At 42.4% G+C, this 12,900-nt stretch overlaps 1 pseudogene; it reads left to right on the plus strand.

Annotated features, from left to right (window-relative positions):
* LOC136751892 (GTPase IMAP family member 8-like) overlaps positions 1-12,900 on the plus strand; it is a 71,713-nt pseudogene that overhangs the window by 139 nt on the left and 58,674 nt on the right.

Raw genomic sequence — 12,900 nt, forward strand, 5'->3', positions numbered from 1 at the left:
CAACACTGCACACTAGGAGCCTGGCATTGGAGCAGAATGTGCTGTATTGTTTTAGAAATTACAAACATTACGGAACAAATAAGAGTATTTGTATTCACAAGGAAGGAAAGTACACACCTATCTTGTAGCTGCTCATACTGTTCAGTTTTGCTTTTAAAAGTAGTCATTAGAGGTGAAACTTTTTTTTTTTTTTCAGATAGAGTTCAACTTTTGTCCATCTTTACCTCAAGTGAGTCACTCAGGTGTGCTCTAAAATACAGTTTTAAAAATCAACTCATGCAACACACAGGACCCTAACTATTAATGTACTATATTGTACTACACTGTACTATGCCTAATCCTCTTCAAATTGATTGACCTACTTTTATTGTTCACCAAATTCTTGATCTGAAAATCTCTAACAAACTGTCAGCTTCTGTTGTTTGAGAACATGCACATGAATGTATCTCCATACATTTCCTGTGGATTATCCCTTCCACAGGGTACCATGATCCCAGAGAGAGGAGGATTGTGCTGCTTGGGAAAAGTGGGACTGGGAAGAGCAGCTCAGGAAACACCATCCTGGGATCAGGGGTTTTCACAGCTGCATTGAGTGCCAGTTCAGTAACAAGAGAGTGTCAGAAGGAAACAAGAGAGGTCGAAGGGACACCAGTCACTGTGGTGGACACTCCAGGATTTTTTGATACGCACCTCCCTGACGACAATATTAAACGTGAGATTCTGAGGAGTATTGCCCTGAGCACCCCAGGACCCCACGCTTTCTTGGTGGTGATAAAGGTGGGTGCGTTCACAGTCGAGGAGAGAGAAGCTTCCCAGATAATCAAAATGTTTAGTGAGGAGGCTCTGAGACACACCATGGTTGTGTTCACCAGGGGAGACCAGCTACAAGGCAAGAATATCAAGACGTTTCTGCGGGAGAACAAACACCTCAAGCAGTTTGTCCAGAAGTGTGGGGGAGGCTATCACGTCTTCAACAACAGTGACATCAATAACTCCAGTCAGGTCTCTGAGCTCCTGCAGAAGATAGAGAGGGTGGTGAAGAAGAATGGAGGGGCCTGCTACACCAATGAGATGTTCCAGTTTGCAGATGCTGCCATTAGGGGAGAGCAGGAGATGATACAGATGGAGAAATATAGTAGATTATCAGACAAGAATAACGCTATTGTTAATTTTGTGATGAAAGTCATATATGTAGCAGAAGGGCTAACAGTAGGGATATTCATGGGTGCACTGCTTGGGGCAAAAGAAGGAATTGCTCTGCTTTCCAAAGCATCACCTACTGCACAAGTGGTAGGTGTGAGTGCTCTTATTATACTGGGGACAGCAGCAGGGGCAATAGTGGGAGGGCATGCAGCTGCAGAGACAGATGGGGAACCAGTCCAAGCTGTAACAGGTGCAATGAAAGAATTGCAAATAAAAGTAAGAGAAGTATTTAAAGCAGAGACAGAGAATGCAAACAGTGGGGGGAAAAGAGAATAGCAGCTTCTTAATGAGGTGATATTGAATAAATTAATTGGTCTTCGAAGTGATATATGCAATTATGTATTATTAATTATGGACTCATGATTTAAATGTTAGTTTTGTGCTTGTGCAACAGATAGTGTTAATGAGCTCATTAAATCACTAATTATGTTATTGCATATTTGACTTTTCAATTGATTATTTTGGTTGTGTGTTTTTTTTTTAATTAATATTTCCCTTTTTGTTGTGTTGTGTTTCACTTTGTGGTTTAATTTTATACACAAATTATCACTATTATTTGTATTGCTTGCACATGTGCCTTATTATAATATTTCTTTGAGCGAATGACTGCTGCACAACTCACTGGGTCCACCTGCATTCCATCAGTGTCCTCACTTAATCACCCTGCCCTGGGAGAGGATAAGACCAGCTGTCTGACAGCGCAGGCCAAGAGATCTGACAGCATTATTAACAAGACAGCAGGTGACCCGACCCGACCCGACCCGACCCGACCCGACCCGACCCGTGGATTACAGGCAGAACGGAACAGCAGGAGCAGGATCAACGCAGCACAGAAGGGCAGAAAGAAAGATGTGGTGATTAAAAGAGAGGGACGGACACTTCCAGAGGAAGCACGGAGAAGTTTAAGACGCCAAGCTGCCAGGTTGATTTCCTGCCATTCTCCTACCTCTTTCTTTGGGCTAAAAGCTATTGTGGAAAGACCCTGCATATACAGAGACTGAGTGTTGTTTACATATGGACTTCCTAACCGGGTGGCTGTTGTGCTGGGGTGTTTCTCTGTGCAGTTTTTTGGACGTCTGAAGACCCTGCCAAAGGAAACAAAGAACAAGATTAACATTGTATTCAGCCGAGTACTGCCAGTTACCCCCCCCCCCCCCCATGTAGTTGGGCTCCACACTGGGTTGGACTGTGGCTCTCTTCCTCATTCACCTCCCTGCCTGGCATCAGGTTACAGGGACCAACCACATGACACTGACCGACACAGCACTGACACCAAGATAAGATAAAAGAAACAAATGTGTAACTTTAAATTAAAAAACATTTTACTCATTTGTGACAATAAAGAAAACTAAGTTGAGGCCCTAAAACAGAGACCTAATAAATGCTTAGAAACAACAACACATTTGTGTAATTCAAATAAGAAAACTGAATAGCGGGGGACCACAGCCCGGGTGGAAGGGATCTAACTGTGTCTGTGTGTTAAAAAATCACGAAACATGATTGTGAAAACTCTGACTCATTACATAAGTTTGAATTACTATTTATTTGTTTTTTTTACAGTTTTCTTTCTAGTTGAGCATCCTGAAAAGAACTGCACATTCATATCAGATCAGGGGTTTGATATGAGAGAGCTGTGAACACAGCGGTCGGTAATAAGCATCAGTCACAGGCTAGGAGCCCCAGGCCGGGGTGGAGCCGCTTATCAAAACCCCTGCAGGGGCAGAGCAGGCGCCTCTAAGAGCTCCTCTAGTTGGTAGCACAGACCGAGGACCTAGGTAGTAGGGGTGCTTTTTTGTTTAGTTGTATCATTGACTGTATACCTAATTTTCTTTTACAGATATCGAGTGTAAAGATTTTTTAAAAGACAAATATTCAAATAATAGAGGAAAGTCAGACAATAGAATTAATTGTAACATTTTGAATTGCCCTATAGGAGGTATGTATCAGGTGGACTATAGCCTTAAATAGTTCAAATGAAAACATATATAATTTATTTATATTCCCATGTATTCTGTATGTAACAATGTCCCATTCTTAAACTTTACCTTTTTATCGCCATTTTTTGGAGCATCTGTAAACATTTGGCACTCACCTAAAGGATTATTAGGAACACCTGTTCAATTTCTCATTAATGCAATTATCTAACCAACCAATCACATGGCAGTTGCTTCAATGCATTTAGGGGTGTGGTCCTGGTCAAGACAATCTCCTGAACTCCAAACTGAATGTCTGAATGGGAAAGAAAGGTGATTTAAGCAATTTTGAGCGTGGCATGGTTGTTGGTGCCAGACGGGCCGGTCTGAGTATTTCACAATCTGCTCAGTTACTGGGATTTTCACGCACAACCATTTCTAGGGTTTACAAAGAATGGTGTGAAAAGGGAAAAACATCCAGTATGCGGCAGTCCTGTGGGCGAAAATGCCTTGTTGATGCTAGAGGTCAGAGGAGAATGGGCCGACTGATTCAAGCTGATAGAAGAGCAACTTTGACTGAAATAACCACTCGTTACAACCGAGGTATGCAGCAAAGCATTTGTGAAGCCACAACACGTACAACCTTGAGGCGGATGGGCTACAACAGCAGAAGACCCCACCGGGTACCACTCATCTCCACTACAAATAGGAAAAAGAGGCTACAATTTGCACAAGCTCACCAAAATTGGACAGTTGAAGACTGGAAAAATGTTGCCTGGTCTGATGAGTCTCGATTTCTGTTGAGACATTCAGATGGTATAGTCAGAATTTGGCGTAAACAGAATGAGAACATGGATCCATCATGCCTTGTTACCACTGTGCAGGCTGGTGGTGGTGGTGTAATGGTGTGGGGTATGTTTTCTTGGCACACTTTAGGCCCCTTAGTGCCAATTGGGCATCGTTTAAATGCCACGGCCTACCTGAGCATTGTTTCTGACCATGTCCATCCCTTTATGACCACCATGTACCCATCCTCTGATGGCTACTTCCAGCAGGATAATGCACCATGTCACAAAGGTCGAATCATTTCAAATTGGTTTCTTGAACATGACAATGAGTTCACTGTACTAAACTGGCCCCCACAGTCACCAGATCTCAACCCAATAGAGCATCTTTGGGATGTGGTGGAACGGGAGCTTCGTGCCCTGGATGTGCATCCCACAAATCTCCATCAACTATGGTGTTCCTAATAATCCTTTAGGTGAGTGTATATACATATACATACATACATACATATATACACTCACCTAAAGGATTATTAGGAACACCATACTAATACTGTGTTTGACCCCCTTTCGCCTTCAGAACTGCCTTAATTCTACGTGGCATTGATTCAACAAGGTGCTGAAAGCATTCTTTAGAAATGTTGGCCCATATTGATAGGATAGCATTTTGCAGTTGATAGTGTGTTACCAATTGTTTTCTTGGGGACTATGGTCCCAGCTGCCTTGAGATCATTAACAAGATCCTCCCGTGTAGTTCTGGGCTGATTCCTTACTGTTCTCATAATCATTGAAACTCCACGATGTGAGATCTTGCATGGAGCCCCAGACCGAGGGAGACTGACAGTTATTTTGTGTTTGTTCCATTTGCCAATAATCGCACCAACTGTTGTCACTTTCTCACCAAGCTGCTTGGCGATGGTCTTGTAGCCCATTCCAGCCTTGTGTAGGTCTACAATCTTGTCCCTGACATCCTTGGACAGCTCTTTGGTCTTGGCCTGGTCTGGAAGCCAGAAATCTTGCTGATTGATAGGGGATCAAATACTTATTTCCCTCATTAACATGCATACTTTTTTGAAATGCGTTTTTCTGGATTTTTTTGCTGTTATTCTGTCTCTCACTGTTAAAATACACCTACCATTACAATTATAGACTGATAATTTCTTTGTCAGTGGGCAAACATACAACATCAGCAGGGGATCAAATACTTTTTTCCCCCCACTGTAGAAGGCGATGAACCCGACTGGGACAATTTAGACCGAAAAGCCTGGGAACATGAATGCGAAAAATATGGGGGATGTGGATTTGGTGCTTCTGCCCCTCAGACAACTCCACTGATAATAGAACAGAGTCTAAACTTTACCCAGATTTGAGTTCATTCAAGTCAGAGAAAGTAAAATTAGCACCTATAGAGACGCGCACTAGGCAACACCGCGATGCAGACGGACAATTTTATGCATTAACAATGTCGGTGCATTGCCCCTTAACACCCGGAGAGAAACACACAATTTTAAGCGACCTTCCAAAACTTAAACCCAATCATGGGAATCTGGATTTCTGGGAAAAATTTAATGAGATGTTAGATGTACAACAAATGCACGCTAGAGACGTACATATAATAATTAAAACTAAATGTCCAAGGCCGGGTAACAGCTGGAAATGATAATAATAATCTAAGGATCACTAACTTCATCACGGCTGTTAAGACAGCTCTCTGAGCAGGACAGGGAAATTGGGGTGTAGTCTGTGGCCTCGTACAGAAGCCAGGAGAGACTTGCTACGATTATGGGGAATGAAAGTACACTACTTTTAGAGAACACTCCGGAATGCCGGACACCGAACGTGATAATGCGATCTTTTTAAAATTACTAAAAGAAGGGTTTAGTAAAGCACACCAGGACATCCTCAATATGGGTGTGCCTGTAGGAAACACATATCAGCAGATTGTGCAATGGGCTTCAGAGGTAGAAAACAAGCAGTCAAAAGCTAAAATAAATGCTGTGGCAGCTATATCTGCCATAACACAAAACGGAGGTAAATGTTACAATTGCGGAAAAATAGGACATGTCGCTAAAGACTGTGGGTCCAAATCAACCCGCCCTAAGTGCACTTTCTGTGGGAGGACAGGGCACACGGGGGACAAGTGCTGGAAGGCAGGCGCTCCAGGCGAACACGAAGTGCCCTGGAATCAGACCAAGACAAACCCCGGTCAGCCCAGAGGAAACGCAGAGCTTCTGCAGATCATCCGAGATCTGACAGAGAAACTAAATAGGAAATACGTTGCTTCGGCCCCCGAGGTCGGTACAGGGGAAGATCCCCGCCTCCACATAACCGATGTTTGGGCAACACATAAACAAGATTGTGGTCTGGCACAAATTGAACCTATAGTTATCCCAGGTCCAGTACACAATGCACATAAACAGTATCCTATTAAACCAGAAGCTTTTACGGCAGTTCAGACAATTATTCAAACATTGCAAACTGAAGGAATAATACGCGAAACACATTCAACCACTAATTCTCCAATCTGGCCAGTGGCAAAAATCAGATGGCTCATGGCGACTTACAATTGATTACTTGAATAAAGTTACACCCCGATTACACCCGATTGTAGACAATCCCAACACTATATTAAACGATTTGAAACCCGAACACTCTATTATTATGGTCCTGGATATTAGCAATGGATTTAGGAGCCTGCCACTCCACTCTAAACCATTTCACCTCTACTGTTCCCAAGATGGGATCTATTATACAGCAGTTCTGACACAGGAACATGGGGACGTCCCGTCGCCTATTACTCCACAAAGCATCGCTGTATGGCAGCAGTAGACTGCGCCTCTTGGGCAGTACAGCCATGCAAGCCAATTGTAATGAACACACAGTTGATTCTGCATACAGGACACACGTTAGTTGAATTATTACACACCGGCAAATTGCGTTCAGTCTCCGATAGTAGACGAGCTAGATGGGAAGCTGTTTTGCTCCCCAGAGATAAATCCATACAAATAATAAAAGACACACGAGTAAACCCAGCAGATGGGATGTTAGGGGAGGGAGAAGAGCATACATGCTCTGAGCTGGTGCTCCAGGAGGACCACAGTCGCTTCCTAGAAAACCCCCTCACAGACCCTGACTTGGAACTATATGTTGATGGATCCAGGAAAATAATAGATGGAATCCCCCACACTGGGTGGGCGGTGGTATTGGATGATAGCACGGTCGTAAAACTGGATCCCTGCCAGAAAGACATTAAAGTTAACATTTTCACTGACAGTCTCTATGCATTTGGAGTAGTACACGACTATAAGGCAACCTGGGAACGTAGAGGGTTTATAACAACAGCAGGAGAAGTAATCAAAAATTATGAGTATGTTATAGCCCTAGCTGAGGCAGCACACCTTCCAGAAAAGGTAGCAGTAGTTAAAGTGAAAGCTCATCAGAGTCTTTCTGATGATGGATGCCCGCGCAGCCGTGGGAATCACTTTGCAGACCTAGCTGCGAAAAAGGCAGCAGAGACAGGCAGTCATGTGACGTTAGCAGGATTCCCCTGCTCTAGTAAACTTGTGAGTATCCTAGAACCAGAAACTACTGACCTCGCACAGCTACAGAAAGACTGTGAAGAGGATGAAGTACAAGAGTGGGTTAAGGGAGGTGCAGTACACTCAGACAGTTTGTGGCGAAGTCCTAACTTACAATGTATATTAGCACCCCAGTGTATTAGGTCAACGCTTCTGGACCAGTACCATGGCCCAGCTCACACGGGTCGCAAGGCCATGTTAACTCAATTGCGTGAACACTGGTGGTGGCCTGGCATAGGCAGGGACACTGCGAAGTGGTGTCAACAGTGTATTCCTTGTACACAAGTAAACCCAGGTAAACCGATCAAAGTCACTAAATCACACCAGCCCCGGCCTCGAGGTCCGTGGGAAAATATTCAAATTGACTTTACAGGACCCCTGACAAAATGTCATGGGAAATCTTATTGCTTGGTAATAATTGACCATTTCACAAAATGGGTTGATGCTTTCCCCTGCAGGGACTGCTCTGCCACCACTGCAGCACGAGTCCTAGCAACTGAGGTTATTCCCCGATGGGGTGTGCCCCGTCAAATGGACTCAGATCCAGGGACTCATTTCTCCGGTAAGGTAATGAAGGAAGCATGTTTACTGCTAGGGGTAAAACAACGATTTCATATACCTTATCACACTCAGAGTTCAGGCTTAGTGGAGCGCACTAACCGGACACTGAAGGAAAGTTTGGCAAAAGCCCTGTTAACTACAGGCAAGGGATGGACAGTAGCACTCCCCGCTGTGCTGTATAAACTTAGAGCATCACCTAATCGGAGTTCTCAGCTTTCTCCATATGAGTTAATGACAGGGAGAGCTATGCAACTCCCTGCTGGCATCTGGGGTCCCATTGATCCCAGTGCTCCATTCAAAGACTTCTTAAACAGTATGTGGCACAGCTATGTACACACTTAAAAAAACTTTGATCACAAGCACGTGATCTCCAGTCCCTCAGAGACTTGGAACTCAAAGAGGAAATGCCAACAACACTTCCTGAGGTTGGTTCACAAGTGATGTGTAAAATAATCCCAAGCAGACCAGGGCTCAGGTCCAAATGGACTGATCTGCCTGTCCTTAGTTGAATCATGGACAGATAACACATTTATCCAAATGACACGCACCTATGCAAATGACCTTTGTTGGGTTTGTTCCCACATTCCACATGACACTAAGAAAGGGGTTCCAATGATCCCCATTCCAATTCCAGTATTTTCTGATTATTCACAACTTAGAGTTGTCTCTAATGTACGGTATGCATATGATTATGCCTTAGGCATCACAGGAGAATGGTACTTTAGACCGAAGATGGATCAGAATAGAAGAGATTTTAAAATGCCATATATTGACTTGGCTCACACTAACAAAGGATCTGTGTGTGTTTCATACTATAACCAAACCATGCAATCCCAATTTATAGGTAATAGTACTTGTAATCACACTGTGGCTATCAATGGTCTTGACTTTAGGTATCAGACTTGTCGATTTTACGCTCCATGGAATGGGACTTATTGGATATGCGGCATGCGGGCATATTGGGAACTTCCTTGTAAGTTCACAGGTTCTTGTTATTTAGGATTTGTGGTGCCAGCTTTGCGCCACACTGAAGATAAATACCTTCCAGATATAGAACAATTTACTCACCCTAAACGTGAGATAGGGTGGAGACAGGTTTGCTTCCATACTATTTCCTATGTATGGAGTCGGAAGAGCAATAAAGGAAATCAGATTAGTAGCTGGTATATTAGAAACATTAAGTATTTCTACAACTGAAGTTCTCAGCAATTTAACAACTGAAATAGTGGCTATGCGAACTGTTGCCCTCCAGAACAGGCTAGCTCTAGATTTCTTGCTAGCAGCACAAGGAGGGACATGTGCCATTATAGGGCAGGAATGCTGTACTTACATACCAGATAACTCTGAACACATTGATAATCTTATAGAGCACATTAGGAAAGCAACTACAAAGATACACCAATCCTCTGGAGGAAAAACCCTCTGGGGATGGTTTGCTGATACCTTTGGTAATCTGGGTATGATTGTGTTACAAGGATTGATATCAGTAGTTACTATTCTGCTATGTCTGTATGTTTCTTTTTTATGTCTTAAATACATTGTTCAAAGAGCATCTCAACAACTTTGTAAACCTCATAATGTATCTACTATGGTTACAGCTGCAATTAAAACACCCTCGTTGGCAGACTTTCTCTAAATTTCTACTAAACGACACCATCCCTCACTTGGGAGGAGCAAAACACACACACCCATTGACACAAATCTTATTCTATCCCCTTGGTTCTGGAGGCTCCATGTGACTGAGGACAAATGGATTTAGTAGCAAAGGCAATAAACCTCATGACTCAAGGAAAACCAAAGGATGCATTGGAAAGATACTATTACAAAGGTCACTCTGCTCCATGAGACGCCTTCAGGACATTCTGTACATTCACATTTAGGGACACACACTTATCGCTCTCCCCGACAGCAGGGACACCCTTACACTCGCCGTACACACATATACACCCCACGGGGAAGGGTTGGGATGAAGGAGCTGAAAACGCAGCGTCAAATCTTCCTAACCCCTAAGGGGATTTGCTTGTAACTGATAAACATAACTTTTTGGCTTCTTTCCGCTTTGCTCTATTGCCAAACAGCAGGGAATGAAGACAGGAAGTTGAAGAAAGTGTTTTGTGATAATTATATAATGTTTTATATTAATACTAGCATTAGAAATAGTTTTGTATACAGACTGAGCAGATTCGATTTAGCAGGACAAAGTAAAGGGTCAACAAGGTCGATTTGTTAGAGACTCCTGTCAGTAATGAAAGATTACACAGTGCTGAAATAGCCTACAGATGTCTGCTGTGAATTTGTTTATGACTTAATCGTTTCTCCAGATAGGCAGGATTGTTTCTGTTACTGAGCGATTGACACTAGGTAAATGACCACCGTGGGATCGCATCTTCCTAGTGCACATCATAGACGGACATCTGCTTTGGATCCATCACCTCTTCACGGGAGGACAGATCGTAAACGGACCCGGACCTGTATCTTCTGATTGGATGAACGGCCATAAGATGTTACGTCATTTTCCTATAAAGTTGTATTCATGTCTGTAAACATTAAGTCTCACTGAAGGAATTATTCCTGACGTGGCGCTTCCGAGCGGCTCGATTTAAGGTCTGTTTGCTTTGTCTCCGCGACTCTCCACTTATTTCAGACACGGTTCTACAATGATAATAATAATAATAATAATAATAATAATAATAACATAAATAACATCCTTAAACAAACAATATATTATTAACATAATTCGATTTATGTAGACCTATAGCTTTTAAATGAACTATTCTTACACTTATTAATACAATAGTGTTCAGATTATTATAGACCATTCATAATAAAAATATATAAAAATGTTTAAAAGAATAACTACATCTAGAATGTTGTATTACAATAATAAACAACGTTAATAATTGTCTCAATAAAGCGTGTGCTACGAAAACATTAATAATAACCGTCTATGTAAGTATATTGTAAAATGACAACAACCCGGACAATATTACCGTTTCATAAATAATAGTTTTAAATACTCGGTTGTAAAATCGTATAAACGATGCAAACAGACCGTTTAAATGCAGACGTCTTCTTAGACCCAGCATTCCTGATTCAAGCTCATCATCATCACTTTCGGTGTCTTAAACGGAGACATGTATAAACATGAGTTAATACCCTAGGTTAGTCTGGGCGCTGCAGCCAGGTTACTTTCACTTTCAAACGTGGACTACTACAGCCCTTTAAACACTACAGATCCCAGCATGCCTCGGGGCCGGCCTGCGTGCGCATCATTCTGCTCAGATGGCTCGGCGCAGGCGCTCAGCACAGCACGCCGGACAGCGCCAGACAATAGAGCCATTGTGCGCACTGTGTGCAATATGAGCACGGCTCCATCTCTCGGAGTGACGGAATAAAGGTCTCACTCACCCTCGGAACGCGTTATTTTCCGTCTGGATAGATCCTCTGATAAAAACACAAAATAATATAAAAATCCGCCCGTATAGATCCATAATTTAACATCACACATCCTGGCGAGATATTTATTACATGTATAAAATGAAAAGTATAACCTACGCGGCTCAGCGTTTGACGTGCTGGTTCACTCGTCATCTAATGTCGGGAACAAATCTGAAAGTAAATATGGTTATATGAAAATAAAATGTACATACATTCATAACGCGTATCATTAATACGGTCGATACATTATTAAATGAGTCTTACCCGTGTTCATTGATTCGCTCGTGTAGAGATCGAGCACATTGTGGATACGGGGCGCTCGGTAATCCTGCAGATACACGGGCGCTTGTGAGAAACATCGCGTTGTGCCTATTATTTATAAATATAAAACAAATACATCAATAAATAATAGTACCTAGTGTAAAAGGCTCTTGACACGTTTGAAAATCAACGTTTCCTATAAACAGAATTTAAACGTTTAAATACAATTCAAATATATTTAAAACATTTCAAATATTAGGTTTCTTAAATACGTATGTCAATGTAGCATATTTTTAATCTTTCTGAACGAGTGTACGGATATCTAAATATTTCTTGATTAATGAATGAATTGGAGAAGTGTAGTGTCCGCTCCGCACGGTCTGTGTGCTCTGGACCAAACGGCCTGAATCTCCGCCGCGACCCGCATTTAAACACGCGCTGATGACGCCGCAATCCCCGCAACCTTTCCGTTCACGCGCTTGAAAACATGTCCTGTTCGTGAAAATATCGGGCTTATTAGATTTTATTTAACCTTAATATCTTTAAATGTTCTGTAAATTACACGCATCTATCGTATGTTGTAGATCATGTACAACGCTTGTTGTTGACATATGTTTAATAAAGTTTTCTGTAGGTCTTTCCATTTATTTTGATATATAATATATACACTCACCTAAAGGATTATTAGGAACACCTGTTCAATTTCTCATTAATGCAATTATCTAACCAACCAATCACATGGCAGTTGCTTCAATGCATTTAGGGGTGTGGTCCTGGTCAAGACAATCTCCTGAACTCCAAACTGAATGTCTGAATGGGAAAGAAAGGTGATTTAAGCAATTTTGAGCGTGGCATGGTTGTTGGTGCCAGACGGGCCGGTCTGAGTATTTCACAATCTGCTCAGTTACTGGGATTTTCACGCACAACCATTTCTAGGGTTTACAAAGAATGGTGTGAAAAGGGAAAAACATCCAGTATGCGGCAGTCCTGTGGGCGAAAATGCCTTGTTGATGCTAGAGGTCAGAGGAGAATGGGCCGACTGATTGAAGCTGATAGAAGAGCAACTTTGACTGAAATAACCACTCGTTACAACCGAGGTATGCAGCAAAGCATTTGTGAAGCCACAACACGTACAACCTTGAGGCGGATGGGCTACAACAG

This window comes from Amia ocellicauda, chromosome 6, assembly GCF_036373705.1.
Source record: "Amia ocellicauda isolate fAmiCal2 chromosome 6, fAmiCal2.hap1, whole genome shotgun sequence".
NCBI lineage: Eukaryota > Metazoa > Chordata > Actinopteri > Amiiformes > Amiidae > Amia > Amia ocellicauda.